At 40.6% G+C, this 21,800-nt stretch overlaps 1 protein-coding gene across 3 annotated transcripts in view; it reads left to right on the top strand.

Annotated features, from left to right (window-relative positions):
• Positions 1-21,800, top strand: part of poc1b (POC1 centriolar protein B) — a 51,607-nt gene that overhangs the window by 26,033 nt on the left and 3,774 nt on the right. The window lies entirely within an intron of this gene.

Below are 21,800 nucleotides of genomic sequence, written 5' to 3'. Positions count from 1 at the left end.
GTTGAATTGTGTGTTTTACTGTATTATTTATCTTATTATTTTTCTTTAATTGTTTGCCACAGTTTAGATGCAGGGATTTTGGTTAAAGACGCTTAAGTATTTTGTGGAGGCTTAGCACACAGTATGTGTGGGAACATAGGAAAGGTTAGGTCGCCACTATAGTCTGAGAGGTTGCATTGTTTTACAACGAGACTATGAGCAATTAGCTGTGAGGTTGTTCTGAATGGCAAATGCCTTTCCCACAGGTGCTTTTGCAGTCCTTTTGGTATTAGCTTAAGAGCTAAAGCTGATTAGCAGGCATTTATGTGGCAAGGCAGTTCAATCAAATCTTTCTCGTGGACATTCATCGATGCTGTTTCTGTGCGAGTTGTAGCTTTTGAAACGTCAGTTGTAATAGTTGTGTGAATTGTGTTTAGCAGTATGATGCTTTTAGCATTCAGTGCTCCAGGGTTTCTAACTTTCAACTGCATAGTTGACTTTCTAAGATGTAAAAGGATATATAGTGGGATATGTGGCATGATTACATGCAAGCAATATGTAACTGCTGAAGTTTAAGTGATGCTATGAAGCGTCTTAGAAAATGTTTCTTAGTTTTCTCATATTTTTTTTACTTGGCTTTTCATCCATTTTGGTGTTTTCAGATTCCAGTGTTTGATGTTCTCAGCTATAACACAGATGTTAAATTAACTGCTTGCTGAGCTGCTTGTTGAACTTATAGTCTATAGTGCAATTATGGGACACAGTACCAATGTTTTTGGTTTTTCTCTGTGCTCCAGCAGATTCCAAATTAAACAATCAATATGCGATTAAAGTGCAGATTTTGGGGCATCATTTCAAGGGGTTTTATAAAAAGTTTGCATAAACTGTTTGTCCAAACATTGTTATAATTCTTAAAAGTGCCCCCCCCCCCCCCCCTTTTTTTTTTTTTTTCAGAAGTTCAAAATTAATGGGACAACTTAGTTGTCTTCTGTGATATTTCAGGAATTTTGTTGTTGCTGAGATTCAGTAATGCAAGGGAGAGAAGAAATGAAAATCTCTTGGGATGGTAAGGTGGTGAGGTGGTCTTATAGTTGAAATCGGGTTCTGTGACATAACAGCAGGCACATCCAAACTATAATTTATTTTTAGTGTGTGTTATTCAACAAAATTGGGATCTAAAGTTACTCATGGCGTCATGGTTTCCACATTTTTATAGCAGTAATTTAAAACTGCTTTTCAGAGTTCTTTTAGAACATCCTCAAATTTAGCCTTCCAGTGTCATAGAATTCATGATCTATGAACAAATGCCGTATTAAAAAGAGTCTATAAAACTGTTTAATTTGAGCAAAAGCATAGATGTCCTCATTTTGTCCACATGCCACCTTTTTGGTTGCAAGTCCCCTTGTGACCAGCTATATATGGACTCATAAGTGAGCCTAATGAAGGGAAGTTGCCCATTTATTTCCTCTCCACAGTTAGTTATTCTTAGAAAGTCCCAATGCTGCACCACTTCAAATGCCCCAGTCTAAACTGACATCCAGGACCCTTGTCAAGAACATCTTGTGACACACATCAGTAGCTATGTTTGGAAAAGCTCATGTGAAGCCAATTGACAAGAAGTCTCCTCAAAAACAAAATGCTTTACAAATCCGCTTGAATTCATGTAGGGTTGTGTGTTTTATGTTCTAAGGCTTGTTAACTACCATCAGCACCAGGTAAACTTATGCGGTATAGACACATCAGCTGACTTGTGTGCTCCATCTTTGAGCAGCACCACAGTTGCAGTGATAGTAATTATGGTGTCAGTACTGCTGCCTGGTACAGTGGCAGCAGCGTGGGTAGGTGGATTGATGGGGTTGTGAATAAAGTCTGTTAATCTACAGTTAGAAGATTAACTGTTTTTGAAAAATGATTTTGTGGTTTTGCTTCAGTCAAAACTACAAAGTTAAACTATCTAGTATAGCTGTGAGTTATTTGTGTAAAGGTATCCAGGCTTCTTACTGTAGTAACTGCTTTACGTAGTTAGACTGGACAAACTGTACGGATGGAGAAATTGTGGCACGTTTGGGTTCACTCTCAGCAGTGCAGAAATCAGTCCATTCGTTGCTCCTGTCCTTTTCTTCTCTGAAAATATCTCTCCTGCTTTTCGTTGCCTGACGCAGTTTGATTTTGTTTGATTTTATTTTTTTTTAACTTGGCAATACACCATGTTTCCTTTGTTCCTACCACTCACTGCAGAACACAATAGCTTTGGTGTTTGGGATTGCACAGGAGGAAACACTTGATGGTCTCCACAATCACCTTTCGCAGGAGAGGGCTGAAAGGTTTGGCTAGTTTGACATTAACATTTGACCCATGTGGAGGTGGTACAATAAAATCACAAGAAAGAATCAACTGTCTACAATTTTTCCTTGTCCCTACCGTTCCTACCTCTGGAGTCATTTAACTCCTCTGCAATGGATGAAGCCCTATATTTGCGTACCTTCTGGCAGAATAACTGGTACCTCCTAAAATAAAAAAATTACATTGTTATTATTACTGTTACGCCCCACTTAATGAACGGAGTCTAAGGACAGGATAGCCAAACTCACACTTTAAATGGTCAAATGATTAATTTCTCATCAAATAGTGATTTAGAAATTGCCAAGGCTTAAATTTGCAGAGAACCAGGCTAACCCTGAGAACCTTTTGTTCTGGCCTTATAGGCAGAAGTGGACGAGACATTTTAGCAAGACACACAGAATCTGATGTAACCATCCGCTCTGGTATTTAGACTGGACGCCTACATAAAAACCTGGCTTTGATGTTAAGAGGAGTTGGGTGAACCCAGGAATGTCATTGGGGTTACTAAATAAGCATGTCTGCTGCCAACAAATCCTGTCACATCTTCAGAAATTCAAGAAGCACATTCTTATTGCTCACCCACCTCCTCCACCCACATTAAGGTCCGTTCGACTCGGAGCACACCTATACATTTGTCTACACAATTGTGATACTGCTCCTGCTTTTGAGAAATTAATACATAGCTCACTTCTTGGGAAGTTTTGAGTTTTATACCATTCAGTTTGTCTGGAGTAGCTGGAGGAATCGGAAGCGATGTTCTACTTAGAAAAATAGGCAGTATGTTTGCTGTTGAATTTAATCAGCTTTGGGAACACTACCAAGTTACTAATCTGTGATTTGGCAACCTTTTAAAACACATAGAATGCAGGCTTACCAGCTGGCAGACAGAGCTTCATTAAAAAACTACAGACAAATTAATCAGATTAAATATTCTTAAAGCGGAGGAAGTTTTATTTGAACTGGGATCTGAAGTTTAATATTTTCCAGGAAGTGAGTATTTATTTATTTTAGGTCACAGGGTGTCTGATAACTTTTTGTTAAAGTTGTTTTAAATAATAAAAACCTTGAATGTTTTAGTACTTTAGTAAAAAGTTCTTAAAGCTGAAGAACATAGAAAATGTTACAAACTAACACAGTTTACTTTCAAATGTTGTTGGTTTTAAAACAATCAAAAATCATTTTCCCTATTAAACGTTGTGTTAGCTGAATGGCTGTATGAGATAGCTAATGTTTGTATAGCATATTGGGTTAGGGTTAGAACAGGATCCTGTATAAGTCCATATACTGTACATGAATAGTGAAACAGTATGGAACATGTAGCTTTTGTGTGAGCCAAAAATCAGCCTAAATATGTCTACAAAGGACTTTAGCCTGAACAGACAGCTGAAGATGTACGGCAAATTTACACATACACTATTTGCTTACTGTGTTCACCTTAATGTGTCCCTCCTCCACCTTTTCAAATCCTGGTTTGTTGTCTTAAAGCTGCTGATCTTCTGGTGCACTGTCAAAAAAATTGAGCATCTACCTAAAAACTGAAGCTAATTTTAATCTTTAAAGAAAGACTGCTGTGAAGATGCACACACTGACTAATACATGGACACATGTGTGGACAGAAAAGGCCTGCTTGTTGTTTGTCTCTTTGATAGAGGGTTGACAGGCAGCTGGGTGCTACAGGGCTCATGAAGACAAACCACAATGCCCACCTGTGGCTGCCGGTGCCTGGGGGAAGTGCTCTGCTCCCTCCTGCCTGTACCGTTAAGGGCAGAGGCACAGCACGGCCTCTAACCCCCTGCTGCTGCAGCAGTCAGTCAAACAGTCTAGCTCTACCACCTTCTTTGAGTGCTCCCTCTGTTGCTCCACATTGATGGAAGCACTAGCTGCTTCCTCTTTGAGGACCTCTCCAGCACAATCAGCTGGCCTTTCTTGTCATTCATTTAGCCACCTGCTATCAGTGTTTCCCACAGGTTGGCATTTTGGAGGGGGTAGATAGTGTTAGAGCTGTATGTGAATTATTGTTGACATTTCAATAAGGAAGCCCGATATTTTGAACTATATTAGATTACGTTAGGTTTTATTTTCACAGCACCATTAAATTTTATATCCTCACCTAACACTGCTGCTTCAGTGAAGTATAGCAGTACTTCAGGTGAATGTCAAGTCTTTGCATAGCCTTGTTGAATACTGTCCTGTGCTTTGTCATCTGTGATTGTAACTGAAGCAACTGTAATCAGTTGCATTACTGGTAATGGGCAGGATTTTTTTTTTTTCTGTTCAGCAGCTGTTCCATGTAGCATGGATGTACAAATAAACTCAGAGCTTTATACTTAAAATCGGGGTTTTTTTAAATAACTGTTTTTCAACATGATGCATTTTTAATGAAATTTTTATTGTTTTATTTATTTTTTTGTTGCCAGTACAATACACTTTATTGTCAGTATTATTTGAAGCCACATTCAGTTTAAGTTTTTGTCTTTTTTACTCTTGAGTGAATTCTCTGTTGTGCCGTCAGCCACTCATTTGTGACTGTTAATGGATTACTGTAAGGGAGCAGAAGAGCGCCAAGAGCATGAACGTCACATCCTTTGAATTTCTGTGGAAAGGCCATCTGCATGTGGGGAGGGTGTCTGCCATTGTAGAAGGTCATTCAGTTTAACCAAGGACCTTATGTGCGCTCACTTCCTGAATGATTGCTCTGGTGTTTACTCTGCATTTGTTATGGTTATGCTTTCTGATTAAAGTAGTTGCAATATTTATACACCTCTCCATTTTGATCATTTCACTGCTATAATTTCAATTACACAATACTTACACTTGAGTAAGATCAATGAACATTGGTATTTCCTCCTTTGCATTACACCTCTGCTCTTATTTCATTCCTATGGATTTGTGATTTTAGCCGGCATGTGTATGTGTGGGTGGGAATGGCCATTAAAATGTGAATAATGTGGTTAAATCTTACTAAGGGGCTTTAAAATGGGCTAATCCTGTGCAAAGCCACAATGACGCTCATTCACTTCCTCGCTGTGAAAGCACTCGCCTCCTCTTGAGACTTTGGTGGGAAAGAAACCAAAGGCAGTCCTCTGGTTAGGATATGAGTTTCTAAACTTCTCAGTGAAAGGCTAATTTCCTCTCTAACAAGAGTCTTTCTTAGGAACCTTTGCTGTGATGTATACCTATTCAAAGCCATTTAAATGAAAGCTGCAGGTGTATGTCATCAGGATGGAAAGTTTTCAGATTGGTTTGCAAAGAGATTTTCCTAGATTTGTTATTTTATTTTTATCTAATGTTATTTTTGGCATTAAAATAATATAGGTTTAGAGTCAACTCAAAACTTAAGATGGTGATGAATCATAGCTTACAAAGATTTTTTTCAAGATACCATTGACTGCTGCAATGAAACTGTCAAAACAGACAGCGCTCACTATTTCTGTTTGTGGTCCTTTTTAGTGTCTGCACTGTTTAGTCAGATCTTTGTACAGGGTGTACCAATATAATCAGATAGCAGAGACTCTGCCATTTGGCACGTAACGGAGAGAAAAGTGGAAGTATAAAGAGGAAATCCAGTTTAAAAAAAGAAAGAAAAACAACACAACCCCCCCCCACCTCCACCCCATACATAGGATCTACAAGACCCAATGAAAAGTAAGGAACTGGGAGTAAAACAAAAGTAGAAAACTGACTTTGTTCCCTGGCATTGACATCAATGACGTAAATAGTTTTGGGGTTTTTTTTTTGGTTTTTTTGTAATTTGATTTAGTTAAATGAGTGTGCCTCGGGTTATGTTGGTACCTCCTGTTCAGCCCGGCGATGCATTGTTAGCTCAGGTTTTGGCAAAAAGATCTCTGTTTAATGATATCCGCATGTGCAGCATTGATTAAATCTGTCTACAAGTGAACCCAGAGAGCTATGTTTCATGTTCAGGCCCTCATGACGGTAAACATCCTCCAGAAGTGTCCTTAAGCCAAGTGGTGATTTTTATTTTTTTAAAACTTTTTTTCCCCATGGGTACTGCTGTTGGCTCTTACTTCAAATCTCCTGAGGGGAAGCAGTTTCAAAAAAGGATTTTGCTTTTCAAATTGACATAAATGAGAACAGTATGCAACGGCTAGGGAAATACAAAAAAAAAAAGACTTATTACTAATTGATCTTTGGTGATTTAATAGAGATGAATATTGAGGTCTCGGAAAGGCCACTGACTGAGCGTCAGTTGTAATCTAGAAGCTTCAGTTGTGGTGAATCCCTTGGGATTCATAGAAAACTTGGGCTCATACAACTAATATATTTAAACTCTCAGTGACTCTGTCTTAAAATTGTTATGTTGTCTTGTCAATTTTGGAGTTTTTTTTTGTATTATAGCTATCAGTCGGTCTCTTAATTTGATATTTAGTCTCTGATTAGTTTGCTCATCATCAAGTGGCAATATATGGACTGACAAAAATTCTCTCAACCATGTTTACAGGTGTTATGTAATGGGTGAGCTTATTCAGCCATTACAAAAAAACTGACTTATTAAGTGAAAAAGTGCCTTCATATCCGACAGCAATAACAATTGCTGGCATGAAGACAAGAACTGAAATGGTGTGTGGGCGTATTTGCATGGGTGTGATCATTTATGATTCTGTCCATTGATGCCTCAATTTTGAAAGCATCACAAATGGTGCGCGAGTCCTGCTCATTTCAGATTCATGTTTACTGTGTGGGCATTTGAGAGTGAATTACAGCCATGTCAAGAAAACATGTTCCTGCCTGTCTTCATCATAGCATAAATTGGAGGTCGCCTCCACAAGAGCAAAACCAAAACAGACCCAGTGTTTTTTATGTTGTTATGACCTTGACTCAGTAGATTAAAATCAACACTGTTTGGTGTAAAACCTTTAGTGCCCTTCTGTTGTTGCCATCATAATTCAGTTGAGTGGAGGACATGTTGACTTTGTCGTCTTATCTTAGTGTGAAGAAAGTCGTGGCAGGAACCAAATGGTGTTCGGCATTAATGATTAACAAGATTCATGTTAAACATTATTTACGCAGTAGGAAGGGTTTTCATCAGGGAAACCATTAGGCCCAGTCGACCAGCAGTTTTTAGGGCAGTGTGGTGCTATTTAATGTTACACTTATATATTTTTTCCTTTTTACACTTTTTTTTAAACCTCTATTTAACTAGAAAGTGAAATTATTTACACTGTAACACCTGTAACACTAACACTATCTGCTTGCTAACTGTTCAATTTGTAGAAACCTTTTAATACAGACCATAAACAGAGCGAGAGTTGTTTTATACTCAAAACTTGAGGATGAATAGGTATTTTATTAAAAATGTAGGGAACTTGGAATGTTCAAAGGAATGCATAAAAACACATAGAGGTAGAACAGCTGTGGATAGAAAACTAACTAATAATCAGTTATCCACAGTAAGGGAGGGCTTGGACATGACCTTCTCAGAGGCAGCAAAATTTAATTTCCTGCCCCTTGGTTGTCTTGTAATGCCATGTTAATAGCTTCCTGCTCGCATGCATTGTAGCCAGGCTGCCACTCGTGCTTGTCTATTTCCGCCACAGCATGCCACCCTTGTATTACCGGTACATGGGTGACAAGAATATGGACACAGACAAACACACACATATACCAGTTACATGACAAGAATTTCTTTCCTTTGACAGGTGAATATATTCATCTTTGAAATACATTCATTAAATAACCGACTGTATACAGTCGTGTGAAATTCACCCCAAGGTCAGACCATAGGGAGTGCAGAATGATTAGGCAAGTTGTATTTTTGAGAAATAATTTTATTATTGAACAACAACCATGTTCTCAATGAACCCAAAAAACTCATTAATATCAAAGCTGAATGTTTTTGGAAGTAGTTTTTAGTTTGTTTTTAGTTTTAGCTATTTTAGGGGGATATCTGTGTGTGCAGGTGACTATTACTGTGCATAATTATTAGGCAACTTAACAAAAAACAAATATATACCCATTTCAATTATTTATTTTCACCAGTGAAAGCAATATAACATCTCCACATTCACAAATATACATTTCTGACATTCAAAAACAAAACAAAAACAAATCAGCGACCAATATAGCCACCTTTCTTTGCAAGGACACTCAAAAGCCTGCCATCCATGGATTCTGTCAGTGTTTTGATCTGTTCACCATCAACATTGCGTGCAGCAGCAACCACAGCCTCCCAGACACTGTTCAGAGAGGTGTACTGTTTTCCCTCCTTGTAAATCTCACATTTGATGATGGACCACAGGTTCTCAATGGGGTTCAGATCAGGTGAACAAGGTGGCCATGTCATTAGTTTTTCTTCTTTTATACCCTTTCTTGCCAGCCACGCTGTGGAGTACTTGGACGCGTGTGATGGAGCATTGTCCTGCATGAAAATCATGTTTTTCTTGAAGGATGCAGACTTCTTCCTGTACCACTGCTTGAAGAAGGTGTCTTCCAGAAACTGGCAGTAGGACTGGGAGTTGAGCTTGACTCCATCCTCAACCCGAAAAGGCCCCACAAGCTCATCTTTGATGATGCCAGCCCAAACCAGTACTCCACCTCCACCTTGCTGGCGTCTGAGTCGGACTGGAGCTCTCTGCCCTTTACCAATCCAGCCACGGGCCCATCCGTCTGGCCCATCAAGACTCACTCTCATTTCATCAGTCCATAAAACCCTAGAAAAACCAGTCTTGAGATATTTCTTGGCCCAGTCTTGATGTTTCACCTTGTGTGTCTTGTTCAGTGGTGGTCGTCTTTCAGCCTTTCTTACCTTGGCCATGTGTCTGAGTATTGCACACCTTGTGCTTTTGGGCACTCCAGTGATGTTGCAGCTCTGAAATATGGCCAAACTGGTGGCAAGTGGCATCTTGGCAGCTGCACGCTTGACTTTTCTCAGTTCATGGGCAGTTATTTTGCGCCTTGGTTTTTCCACACGCTTCTTGCGACCGTGTTGACTATTTTGAATGAAACGCTTGATTGTTCGATGATCATGCTTCAGAAGCTTTGCAATTTTGAAACTGCTGCATCCCTCTGCAAGATATCTCACTATTTTTGACTTTTCTGAGCCTGTCAAGTCCTTCTTTTGACCCATTTTGCCAAGGGAAAGGACGTTGCCTAATAATTATGCACACCTGATATAGGGTGTTGATGTCATTAGACCACACCCCTTCTCATTACAGAGATGCACATCACCTAAAATGCTTAATTGGTAGTAGGCTTTCGAGCCTATACAGCTTGGAGTAAGACAACATGCACGAAGAGGATGATGTGGACAAAATACTCATTTGCCTAATAATTCTACACTCCCTGTACATTGCTTGGAGAAACTGCAGGAAAATCCAGGTGAAAAAAATCCAGGAGAAAGCTGCTACTCTCCAAATAGAACAGCATGGCTTAGCATTTCAAATTTTCTTCTGAACAAATCGCAAAACCTCTACAATAGAGTACTTTGATTAGATGAGACCAATTAAAACAAAACAAAAAACCTTTAATTACAGGACAAAATTTGGGTACATTGCTCTTTATATCTAGATAGAAAATACAAACAGATCAACACACAAGATGGTGTCACGCCTGCTGGACATTTCTACCTGATGCACCTCCAACAGTGCTCTTTGACGGGACTACCCTGGGGGAGCCACGGTAAACACCTATAGGGCCTTGATTGGGTCATCAGCTGAGGACCACCAGTCGATTACGATTTGCTTTAACCTCAGTACATCTCCTGGTGGTAGAGTGATGACCAGGATCTTTTCCTGGCACCCCTTGTTGCTGCCTTAGGGTTTTTTTTGGTACCCACATCTCTTTAAACACAACCAGAAACTAGCTTTTCCTGCTTCCTCCGCCAGTTCCTTGGTTACTCTTCTGTGTCCTGCTTCTGTGAAGTGGAGTAGATTTGAAGTTGAGAAGCTGACGAAGCCCGACACCGCAGTTCCACTGGGAATACTACAGCATTACAGCTGGCCTACCTGCACTCAGCTGCCAGGTCAGGGTACTTGGATTGCTTCAGCTCATGGGCAGCCTCTGAATAAGTACCAGCTTCTTTCAGCATGATTCTATGGCGTCACTAATGGTTTAAAGTTCCACAGCTAATATGACGAATGACCAAAACTGTCTAGATCCTTCCGTCCGTCCATCCATCCTTCAGCCTATCTGAGGCTGCTACTACAGGTGTTGTAGCCTAACCAAAGACACAGACCTCCCTTTCCCCAGCCACCTCGTCCAGCTTATCCAAGGAAACACCAAGGCATTATCAGGCCAGCCAGAGATGTCATCTCTACAGCTTGTCGTGGGTCTTCCCCAGTGGGACATGCCTGATAAAACTCATCCAGGAGTCGCTTTTATAAAATGCCTGAACCATGTCAGCCAGCTCCTTTTGATGTAGAGGAGTAGTGACTCTACTCTGAGCCCCTCTCAGGTGCTGAGCTCCTCACCTTATCTTTAAGGGAGATGCCAGCTGCTCTTTGGAGAAAGCTCATTTGTTTGTAGTTGTGATTTCATTCTTTCAGTCACTACCCAGTGCTCATGACCAGAGGAGAGGGGAGACATAGATTGGCTGAGCTTTGCAGCGCACCCTCACAATACATTTTGGTGTGCCAGGGCTGTCTGGCATCCTTCATCGTGCCACCTGATCAAAATCCCCACCACGTGCTGATCAGTTGACAGCATAGCTCCTCTTGTCACCCAAATGTCCAGAACCACAGATCCAAAGATACAATTACAAAACTGATCATCATCCTACAACCTAGGGTGTCCTCGTGCCACGTGCACTTATGGAGATCCTTATATTCGAACATGGTGTTTGTTATGGACAAAGTGTTTGCATAGAAATCCAGTAACAGAATACCGCTCAGGTTCAGCTGCAAACGCGTCGTTTTACAGGAAGCAAACCGAGGTGATATAATACTCACCCCTGCTCGCAGCCTCTTACTGAGGGCAACTCCAGACTGGAACAGAGTCTAGCCCCTGTCCAGGACACTGGTCCCATTACTCAAGCTGCGCATTGAGGTAAGATTGACTATATCTAGTTCGTATCTCTCAATCTCACACACTACCCCGAGTTCCTTCCCCACCAGAGGTGTAGTTCCATGTCCAGACAGTCAGGGATCAGTCCAAGAGCTGTGTATTTGATTTAGGTCAGGTGAATATTGGGGTTAGTCAGTGGAATGAGTTCATTCATCCTCCAGGAACTGCCTGCCTTGAGTCTCATAATGGGTCCCACAGTGGGTCCAAAGATTTCATCCTGAACCCTAATGTCAAGCAGGGTGCCATTGCGTAGCCTGTAGAGGTCTTAGCATCGCTGTATGGATATGCTTTCCTAGACCATCACTGACCCACCATCAAAACCTACTACTGGTGCACTTTGTTTTTCACTGATGATACCAGGTTCACCCTGAGCAGATGTAACAGATGTGAAAAGGTCTGGAGAAGCCAAGAAGAACATTATGGTGACTGTAAAATCATACAGGACCCACACAGGAAGGAGCTAGTAGTGACGTGGCCATGGCTTCTTCAGGCCCTTTCACATCTGTCTCACGTCAGATTAATTTCTCACCTGTAAAAAGCACAGTGCGCAAATGGTAGACATGTCAACTCTGGTAATCTATGGCAAATGCCAGTCAACCTTAATGGTGCTCCGCAGTGAGGACAGAGCCCACTAGAGGATGTCGGGTCCTCAGCCCACCCTCATGTTCTTACTGCTTGTTCAGGAACATTGACACCAGTGGGCTGCTGGAGGTCATTTTTATGGGATCTGGCTGTGCTCATCCTTCAATGACCTGGTCAGACTTTCCTACAGTAACTGTCTGTCTCTTTCAATCTCCATGGTCTGAAGACTTTCCTGGGAGACATGGCAAACCTTCTGGCAATGGCATGTATTGATGTGCCATCCTGGATGAGTTAGACTGGTTTTTACACTTCTGTAGGTTCCAAGTATTGCCTTACGCTGCCAGTAGTGATACTGATCCTAGCCAAATGTAAAACTAGTGTGGGGGGAAAAAAGCAATCAGAAAAAATGAGGAGAGGAAAAAAATCTCAGTGGCCTCTTCCTGTAAAACCATTCCTTGTCTCATTGTTGCCCTTCTAGTGTACCTGTTAATGTAATTAACTGATTTATAATCCCATTTGCTACTCTATGTACAGTGGGGCAAAAAAGTATTTAGTCAGCCACCGATTGTGCAAGTTCCCCCACTTAAAATGATGACAGAGGTCAGTAATTTGCACCAGAGGTACACTTCAACTGTGAGAGACCGAATGTGAAAAAAAAATCCATGAATTCACATGGTAGGATTTGTAAAGAATTTATTCGTAAATCAGGGTGGAAAATAAGTATTTGGTCAATAACAAAAATACAACTCAATACTTTGCAACATAACCTTTGTTGGCAATAACAGAGGTCAAACGTTTACTATAGGTCTTTACCAGGTTTGCACACACAGTAGCTGGTATTTTGACCCATTCCTCCATGCAGATCTTCTCGAGAGCAGTGATGTTTTGGGGCTGTCGCCGAGCAACACGGACTTTCAACTCCCGCCACAGATTTTCTATGGGGTTGAGGTCTGGAGACTGGCTAGGCCACTCCAGGACTTTCAAATGCTTCTTACGGAGCCACTCCTTTGTTGCCCGGGCGGTGTGTTTTGGATCATTGTCATGTTGGAAGGTGATGGTGACCTTTGTTACTTTGGTCCCAGCTCTCTGCAGGTCATTCACCAGGTCCCCCCGTGTGGTTCTGGGATCTTTGCTCACCGTTCTCATGATCATTTTGACCCCACGGGATGAGATCTTGCGTGGAGCCCCAGATCGAGGGAAATTATCAGTGGTCTTGTATGTCTTCCATTTTCTGATGATTGCTCCCACAGTTGATTTTTTCACACCAAGCTGCTTGCCTATTATTCACTCTTCCCAGTCTGGTGCAGGTCTACAATACTTTTCCTGGTGTCCTTCGAAAGCTCTTTGGTCTTGGTCATGGCGGAGTTTGGAGTCTGACTGTTTGAGGCTGTGGACAGGTGTCTTTTATACAGATGATGAGCTCAAACAGGTGCCATTCATACAGGTAACGAGTGGGGGACAGAAAAGCTTCTTACAGAAGACGTTACAGGTCTGTGAGAGCCAGAGATCTTCCTTGTTTGAGGTGACCAAATACTTATTTTCCACCCTGATTTACGAATAAATTCTTTACAAATCCTACCATGTGAATTCATGGATTTTTTTTTCACATTCTGTCTCTCACAGTTGAAGTGTACCTCTGGTGCAAATTACTGACCTCTGTCATCATTTTAGGTGGGGGAACTTGCACAATCGGTGGCTGACTAAATACTTTTTTGCCCCACTGTATATGTTTTTGAGCACTATATTTTAAAAACATGGCAGACAAAGGATTACATGTAACCACTGCCACTGAAACACAAAATTGCAGGTTGTCTCTGAGTTGCTGCTGTGACACATCTTTAATAAAGCCAGTCAAGGGTTTTTAGTCCATTCATCAAGTAATTAGTTATTTATGTTCGAACCACACGACTAATGATAATGATAATGAGGGCTTTACTCTGTGACTCATTACCCTTAAAAATGAAGACATCAGGTGACAAAGCTGCTGTTGTGCTGTGGTTTTAAAAAAAACCCCATCTGCTTCATGATGTGCAAAGCCTGTTTCCACACCTACGCTGCAAGTGCTTGACCATATTTAATGAACACTGAACAACCTTTTTTGGTAGAGGCTTTCATGAAAAGTCCTCTGATACCACTGTATCCACTTTTAGCATGAGTGGTAACCTATAAACACTATTCATGTGAGTGCTGTGCTTTACCCATTAAGCAACTCCTACATATTTCACATTTAACAAAGCTAAAACTTCTCAAACCCTATTCAAACACTATCCACAACTTATAAGTGACAGAAGGTTTGGATTGCATAATATTTGTGAGATTTTCATGAGCTGGTGAGGTTTCTTAATTAGCTCAACTCTGTTTTTCTTTTTGTTTTTCTTTTTGTTTTTCTTGTCCACTGTGGGCATTGCAATACATTTTCGTTGCAATGTTTTTGTAATATTGCCTTATTAACGGTTTTGTGAGTATGTAAGCTGAAGTGAAGCAATATCAACACATGTCGTGCCATGTTTCTGAGATCCTTTCATCCTCCTTTACTTTTTTTTTTCATCCTCCTTTTTTGTTCAGTTTTGATCTTTATCAAGTTCTGAGAGAAATCTGATCCCAGAACTGCTTGTTCCATGTCAGTTCTGTCTGTGCAGCTTCAAAGATCTTGATAGCTCTATTAAGGACTCTGCTATTCCATAAATAATACATCATAAATTCAGCCAGTCTAGCATTTTATTTATACTGGTTACTCTTAAACTGTTTATTCTTTATCAGGAGCATTCAGCCAGAACTGTTCACCTTTTTTGTGTGTTTCACTTTATTTCCTTTTCTCTTACTGATGATTTTTTTTTCTTTCCTTTTTTTTTTTTCTCACTTCTGCATTTGAAGGGACTGCACACCTTATTTAAAAGCAGCACACATTCATTTCAGCACCAGTTTTAATAACACAATGTATGTGTGTGTGTGTGTGTGTGAGAGCGATTATATCAAATTTGTTTTTCTTGTACTGTATGCTTGAGCTATGACATGGAGCATTTCTTGTAAGAATCACTTCCGTGTGTATATCACACATTTCTATTTAAGATATGTGTTGGTGTGAGGCAGGTTTCAAGCTGCTGTTTAGTGCATTCTGTGTGGTGTTATGGGTCTAACCATGTTATTCTGTGTGTGTGGTCTTCTGAGAATGACTATGCTTTCATTTGTAACAGCATAACTATTCCTTTTTTTCTTCACATTACCCCGCTTTGTGTGTTCAAGTGCTTTTAGCTTCTGTGTGTCTGGGTCATCTGCCACTGAAACATGGCAGGAAGCTACGGTTTTTCTATTAGCTGTGGTTGAGGTGTTTACAGTTCCATTTATGCGTGTGTGATGTGGACAGAAAACACTGCATCTAATGGCAAGCAGGATATTTTCGTTTGTGTGTGGGTGGCTTCTGTGCGGATGTTCGAGGCAGACAGAGGAGAGAGAGAGAGGGGGGGGAGGGTGAGAAATCAAGTGGATATATGCACTTCCTCAAAGCCACATGAATGTCCTCTTGTTTCCTGCTCATCTGTGCTTTAAAAACATCAGTGTCGCCACACCTTTGACAAACATCTGTGCTAATTCATGTGACTGTGTGCTTTGCCTATTTTCTCTGTGTGTTTTTTGACACGTCACTGTGTGTTCATAGGTGGATGTGAACGTACTTAACTGTTGTGGGGGTTTTTTTTTATTCATTCATTTCATTAATTTTGTTTGAGAAGGCACAATTTTGTTTTGTGGGTGTGGTATAGAGCACCTTGTCAGATGACAGTTAGGGGTGACAGAGATGAAAGGACAATGAGTCGTCTGCTGTGATGTCTTGGACCAACATGAAATGGAGGCTTCAGATGACCTGCCAGGTTAAATGTTAGGGGCAGATGGGAAGAGTTTTAGAGGAATCTCTAAAAAAGTGGTTTTCTTTTTTGTGAGGGGGAAAAAAATCAATAATTTCATATCACTTTCAGCAATCAGTACTAAATCTGATGCAATAACTATCGTTAGTCTGACTTTAAAGGCTCGTTAGAAACCAAATCACTGGAAAGAGGTTTCACAGTTGTCTTGGAGTCATATAGCCTTCACATTAAAGAACAACCAAAATTGTAGTAATTCCACATATTTGATTAGCTAGTTCAGCGCCCTTTCACTGAGTTATTTTGTGTGTGTATTTTCATGTCATTATTGAAAAAGCTAATCATCCTTGGCATTCACTGTGTCAATGTGCTGGCCTCATTCAAATGAAGAAGATGAGATTTTCACACAGGGCTAAGGCCACATTCAGGCCAGCAGCAATCTGACACAAAAAAAATAAAAGATAAAATAAACAAAGCCTCTTCAGTCCATTGAATCATGGATTTGTACCACAATTAACATTTATCATTCTACAATAAAAGATGTACATTTGTTTTGGCTTTGGTCCCAATATATAGTGTTGTTTTTAGCTGTCTTGAGTATATCAAACCATAATCAGGATTCTGATTATATATAGCAATGTGCCAACGCCACTGCATTTCAAGGATTTCAGGAACGTTAACAGTCAAGGGAAGACTTCTGGACAGTGACTGTATCTTCGTGAGTTGGTAACAGTTGCTGGCCTACATGTGTGTACGTGCCACCTATAATGCATCCAGAGGCAAAACATTTGCTTGTGTGTGAAAATGAAAAAAGTGAAACCAGGGTGGAGGACGGTAAGAGGGGGGTTAAGGATTTCCTCCTGCCATGGAGTCTGCTTTATTAACTGCATTACATGGCATCCTGTGACTACAGAATGTTCTCTTCCCATTACAGGAAAAATATCGGTGGTGCATAAACTGTGTGATACAGGAAAGGCGTGCCAATGTTACATGATGGGTACTGATGTACTCTGTGGGATGTCACGTAGTAAGACTTTGTATTTTTTTTCTTTAAGATTTGTAAAGGCTGACAAAAAGCTTTGTGTATAGTTTAACTTTTTCTCATTGTCTACAATTTTCCTAAAATTTCTCAGCTTGGTGATAAAAGCTTTAATAACTACAAATGTACAGTCAGTTTAAAACCCAACTTCACATGTTATGCTATATATAGTAGGGCTGGGCGATATGACCCAAAATTCCTATCTCGATATTTTTTAGCTGGATAGCGATATAAGATATATATCTCGATTTTTTTTTTTTTTAAAGCCATAAGTTAAGAACAAAAAGAGAGTTCTTAGTCACACTGTGTCGCAGATGTCACACGGGCACTTTTATTTACATACAGCGTAGATGTACATGAAGAAATTACTCAAAAATAAATTATCAGCATTTATTAAATAATCATGGTCCATAAATAAAAGAAAACAATGTTGTTTTTGTGCATAACAAAAAGCTCACAATTGTGCAGTCAAAATGTAAACTAATAGACGCTGAGCATAATAACAAAGAGACAGATTTCACAGCTGCACCACGTCTCTGAACAGGTGCCATTTGTGGTCCTTATACACACACAGTACGTATCACTCCGCGAGGCTCCTCCTCGGTAGCCGTTATCCTCCGACAATCCATCAAGCGGTGCAGCTCCGTAGCTTAGCAAAGTCATATTAAAACATTTTTTGACAGATTGCTGAGCGCTGTGTACCACATAAAATCGGTTCGCGGTCAGTAAGCACAACCAGAATTCATACATAAGGCGCACTGTCGATTTTTGAGAAAAGGAAAGGATTTTAGGCCGTGCAGCCCCTCCGGGCTGCATGTCGTTAGCGCGGTTAGCTCGTTAGCGCGGTTAGCTCGCTAACATGTTGACGCCGTCCAGCCCCACGCACGGTAACTCGCTAACGGAGATTTTCCGCTTTCATCTTGTCATTGCCTGCAGGTGAAGTTATGGGGGAGGGGGAGTTGGGTTCAGTGAAGGAGAGGCGAGGCCGAGTAACGTTGCGTAGAGACAAAAGTGGATGAAAGAGAGGCAAACCTGCGGCCCACAAGTATAATTCTAACGTAACATAGACTATATCGATATAAACGATATTGTCACATCTTATATCTCGTATGAAAATATATCGATATTTTTAAAAAACTCGATATATCGCCCAGCCCTAATATATAGTACCGAGAGTGTGTACATGCAAAACAGCAGTCGTAAACTAATGAGAGAGATGCAGATGATGTTGAAACTCTTGTAAAACTTGATGCGTGTGCAACAAATTCAGCATTGATGTCAGGCGCACTAATGCCAGTGAATGTGTCATGCTTGGCAAATTTGAAGAATGGAGCCATGAACCAAACGGGATCCTAATGTTGTTTTTATGCTCGTCCATCGCTGGTCTTGCCTGACAATTTTCACATCCATGTGTCATGAGACACAATCTTTGTGGCACGTCAGCCAGTTGTGCGCCTCCTTGGTTTTTTGGGGGGGGATTTTTGCGGCAACCCCTGTCATACCTGGATTGAAGACACGAGTGTAAGATTATGCCAGTTTTTACCACCATCTTAGAGACAGACACAGAGGGAGATGTTGCAACTGTTTGTCAAGTGTTGTTGTTTTTTTGTTTGTTTTTTTTTGTTTGTTTGTTTTCCCCAAAGTTCTTTAAAAAAATCATGTTTTCAGTGTCTTGGCTTCTGGTTTTGTCTTCTCCTCCGTATCCGTGCGTTTGCTGCGATATTATCTGAGTGGCTTCACTTATCGTTTAGGAGAGTAACGCAGCGGCTTCTTGCGCCTTAACAGCAGGTGTAAATGCCTGCATCTGTGTGATGACGATGCAGCAGTGAGCCTTAATGAGGAAGAGGTTAGCTAGTGCTTTTCCAGCTATTATGAAACTGTCTGGTGGATTGAATATTGGTAAAACAATTACAGTGCCGCTTTGGTGAACCCTTTGCCTACCTACTTCATAAGGAGGATTTTCCATGTTAATTAATAAACATCAGGCAGGTTTTGAAGATGCGCGTGTGGCTTCACAAGTGGTAAGGGCAGGAACATCAGAGACGCCCTCCAATTAAGATCAAATGGCTTGTTATACAAGGGTCACAATGCCCGAGGTTTCCTGCCAACAATAGAGAGCGCAGCTAATTCTGGTGCTCATGGAAATGATGTTTTTGATCAGACATCTGTGATTTGATTTAGAAGCGGAGGTGAGGCTATTTGTGATCTGTTTTCTCCTGGGGATCCTTTTGATCGTAAACATCACAGCCGCCGTTAGCATTTTAACCTGGATTGTGGTTCTAATGAACTTCCCTTTTTAAGTAAATCTGCTGCAGTCAAGTTATCAACAATATCGTTGAATAATCAATGATTAGCATTTAATAGTGCTGGTTTGCCATTAGACACTCACATTTGTGTCTTTTATATTGCATCTCATTACTTGTGGAGTAAACTGTGGCCAAATTAGGAAGCACTTCATAGATTGGACAAGCACATGTACTTTGAGTACAGGCTGTGTTGATATTCTTGCCTTCCTATCAACACTTGAGCACACTCAGCTCACACAGTCTGCCACCTCATTATCATAGTGTCTAGTTTTTCCCCTGCTCTGCTTGGCTCAACCAACCAAACCCAACCAGCTACTCCTATCAAACAAAAAACACTGCCAGCAGAACTGTTGCAACATTCCTGCCATGACTGACCTCTGACATAAAGCGTAGTAGACACGATTTAATCTCTGAAATTATCCTTATCGTAAACTGTGAGTTTTTAGCTCCACTGACCCCTCTACATTAAACAATCCATGTTTCCGTGATTTTGTATATCTTTTATATACCTGATAATGCCGTGCACCATCTTTTAACATGCTTCTAACAAATTATAGTTAGAAGAAATTTCCTGTGTGTGTGTGTGCGTGTGTGTGTGTGTGTTTTTTGACTGGCACACTGGAGTGCCTTGCCTGTTAAACGTTAATTGTATCCAAACTGCCTGGTGGGGGAGGGGGTGGAGGGATGTTAACTGTAAATGAGCTGAGCAGATGTTGACAAGATGTATCAACGAGGAGTGAAAAGGTGTTCAAGACTCCACGAGACTCACCATCCACACACTGACAGCTATGTTCACCTCCTCCCAGCAGTCGATCCTAACCCACCCTCTCTTTCTTTAGACATCCTGGTATATTCTTCCTCTCTTCCCTCCACCCTCTCCTGCGTCCCCATACTCTCTTTGAAGTGAGGACAGTATGCAGGAAGTAAGCCGGAATCGATTGCTCCATGCATTAGGCTAGGAATGTGTGACATCCTCCTCCTCCTCTTAACCCTCCTCTTCCTGCCTGTCTTGATCTTCCTAAAACATCTCTCATTTATCCCCTTGCCTTCCCCGTCCCCCTCCTTTTGTTCTCTTTGGTGCAACCCATGCATCACATTATTATTGAGTACAATTTAACTTCTCATCATTTTTGTCTGGATTATTGTTTTTCTTTTATTATAATGTGATTGGCTAAGCAATAACCATTCTACAACATAACTGTTTGGACCAACAACAAATCAGTTCATATATTTATTTAGCCAAAGCTGTTGGTTGTCAAGACCAAACAGTTTTAAGATGCCACTGCTGTAGTTTTAGTTGTGGAGTGAACTTAACTTTAACTATTGGTTGTTGTTGTTGTTGTTGTGTTTTGTTTGTTTGTTTTTTAAAGCCCTGTGTTAGACTGGCAACTTGTTGACGGTGTAACATCAGCCTCTTCTTTGTGACTTGTAGGATAGGCTTCATTCCCCCTGTGACCTTGAACTAGATAAGTGATTCAGAATATGGATTGAGGTATGGACATTTTATTTAAAATTAGTTGATTTATTGAAAAATAATGGAATAATCATCCAAACAGGAAACAATTCGCTTGCCCCGGGTCACTGATGGTTCATTGTTACGAGGCAAATTAACATAATCCTTCGTTCTAATTGGTATTTGCTTCAGTTGTTTGCGTCTGAATTTTGTAACTAGGGACCTGCCCACTTCACTTCAGGCTATTTTGCCCGTCATCACTTGATGTTACTAAATGTCACTGCTAGCCCCTTAAGGCATGTGATCTGCAGAATTACAGTAATGTTTGGAAAGAGGTTACGGAGCTATGGTGGTTTTTAAGCAAAAGCTTTTGAAAACTAAAACATGCTAGTTTGAATCCCGACCTCCTAAAAGTTAGGATAGTTGCCCTTGAGCAATGATTGGTTCTTTAGAATAGATATTTATCTGCTGTATAGCTACTGTGTTAAATGCCTCTGCTGTAATGAATGCACTGTCTCTAACTCTGATTACACTGAATATAATGACCCCCCCCCCCTTCTTTTCTCTCTCTCATTGTTCCATTGTTCACTTTCCCTTGTTATGTTCTTCTTGTGAAAGGAAAAACAAACAAACATTGCATACAAAATCAAAGGTCGCATTAAATACAAAATAGTTTTTTTTCTGCTTTGCTCTGTATCTGTAGCTCTTCAGTGCAAACAGCCTATGAACTTGTCTTTAGCTAGCAAGGTAGTCAGGCGGTCACAAAGTCTGCCTTTCAGTCAGTAATCCAGTAGTGTGAGTCATCCACCTACTTCAGTCTGCCAAGTTGCAACAGGCTCAAGGCCTCCTTCACTGACAGAACAGTGAGATAGCAAGCATGTTGGCTATCTCTGCATAGTGTTATGTATTATGATTGCATATCATCCAGGATCATGAAAGCCTCTGATGTATTCTTTCTGTCACTGTTTGATACATGTATATTTCAAACACGGTAATCTACTAGTATAGTAGAACTTTAAGTTCAAAAAGTAGTTACAATTAAACTCCAGTTGATACTTTGGTAACATCCAATACTTCAATTCATATTCCAGTTGATTTCTGCCATGAGTTCAGCGTCATTAAGAAGATGCCAGGTACCAACAGTGTTTGGAAAAGACAAAAATAAGGGGGGGAAGCTGCTCCATGGACTGCCAAGACAAATGAAGACCAAATGTTAATTT

The sequence above is a fragment of the Mchenga conophoros genome, linkage group LG7, assembly GCF_057382185.1.
Source record: "Mchenga conophoros isolate Kocher_MC1m ecotype Shallow Benthic linkage group LG7, M_conophoros_male_GT1.1, whole genome shotgun sequence".
Classification (NCBI taxonomy): domain Eukaryota; kingdom Metazoa; phylum Chordata; class Actinopteri; order Cichliformes; family Cichlidae; genus Mchenga; species Mchenga conophoros.
The sequence above is the reverse complement of the archived record's forward strand: the minus strand, read 5'-3'. Positions and strand labels throughout refer to the sequence as shown.